The following is a 1295-nucleotide window of genomic DNA, read 5'->3' as shown; positions in this document are numbered from 1 at the left end:
GCTTACGATTCACTACATCATATTAAATGTATGTAGCATTAAATTTTTAGCTTCCGCTGGCAGATATAACCAATATGTAACCAATGTATAACTAATGTATAACCAATATATAACCATTTTATAACCAATTCTCATATTTTGTTTCAATATAAGTGGTTTCTATTATATGTATCGTTTTTCCAGATTTTCAAACTTCCGGTTATCCTTATACCATATATATCGGTTAATATATACATAAGTCATGTTAGCGAAATTAACTGAACAGCGTTGTGTGATGCCTATTATGAATCATAAATATATATATGTAATGTATAACAAAGTAATCACAAATCTGTGTTTGTAGTACATTAACACAAATTGTTGACCAGTAATGAGGCATACTCAATTATTCAATTATCAATTTAGCTGATTGTTTAGCTTACGCTACACAATGGATGCCACGCAATTGATTCATAGTAAATTCAGTCACTGCATTCAGTTTGATACTGTCTGATAACGCATCTGAACTCTATTTGATACCATATCTCTTTAGAAAAATAGTTTGAAAAATTTTATTAAACACATTGCATTTAATCTGTCACTTTTATTTGTTGGAGCAAATAGTCATGATTTTATTTGTGGGCAATTATTAAACATTGTACAAAAATTAAACAATAATAACTAATATTATTTATAATTTTTTTCAGGCAGGTCAGGATGTCGAGGAATTGCTCAACGCGCCACAACCGTCTAACCGCTGGTTCAGGCTGCTGCACAAGGAGTTTACTTATTGGTTTGGCAGTGTCGATGCGCTAAGCTTTCTAATACTGGTACTGTTTTTTCGTATGATAGATGCGAATGCAATTTAATTGAAATTTAATAAAAATTATTTTTAAGAAATGTGAGCAAAATAGATAAAATTTGGTGATTTAAAATAAATAATTAATTTTTTTAATGAGTGGTATTCTTTTGAAATCCTTTAAACTAAAAATAAAAAAATCAATAAAAAAATAAAATAAAATAAATCAATAAAAAAATTCTTAAAAAGTGTAAAATCGCATTTGATTTAATAAATTAATTTTGACATGTGGCGATCGTTCTTAAAATTATTTTAAATATAATTTTATTATTATTCTTAAAAAATATTATGAAATGAACATTTCGTAAAAACTTATGTATACATCATTATCATATTGTTCTTCGCCGTTCCTTAAGGGGTTACTTGGGTTTCCTCGGATAAAAATAGTCTTTTTCAATTTTTTTTCTCATATAAAAAGTTAAATATTTTATTAGAATTTTTTATTGTTACAAAGAAC

The 1295-nt window shown here is 26.7% G+C and overlaps 1 long non-coding RNA gene across 1 annotated transcript; it reads left to right on the top strand.

Moving 5' to 3' along the window:
- The first annotated feature begins 474 nt into the window (after nt 1-474).
- On the top strand, nt 475-1034 carry LOC126767712 (uncharacterized). The gene is made up of 2 exons (XR_007669147.1): nt 475-617; nt 687-1034. It is a non-coding gene; the product is annotated as an uncharacterized LOC126767712 (long non-coding RNA).
- The last annotated feature ends 261 nt before the right edge of the window (nt 1035-1295 follow it).

The sequence above is a fragment of the Bactrocera neohumeralis genome, chromosome 2, assembly GCF_024586455.1.
Source record: "Bactrocera neohumeralis isolate Rockhampton chromosome 2, APGP_CSIRO_Bneo_wtdbg2-racon-allhic-juicebox.fasta_v2, whole genome shotgun sequence".
Classification (NCBI taxonomy): domain Eukaryota; kingdom Metazoa; phylum Arthropoda; class Insecta; order Diptera; family Tephritidae; genus Bactrocera; species Bactrocera neohumeralis.
Note: the sequence above shows the minus strand (reverse complement) of the source record. Positions and strands in the feature narration are given on the sequence as shown.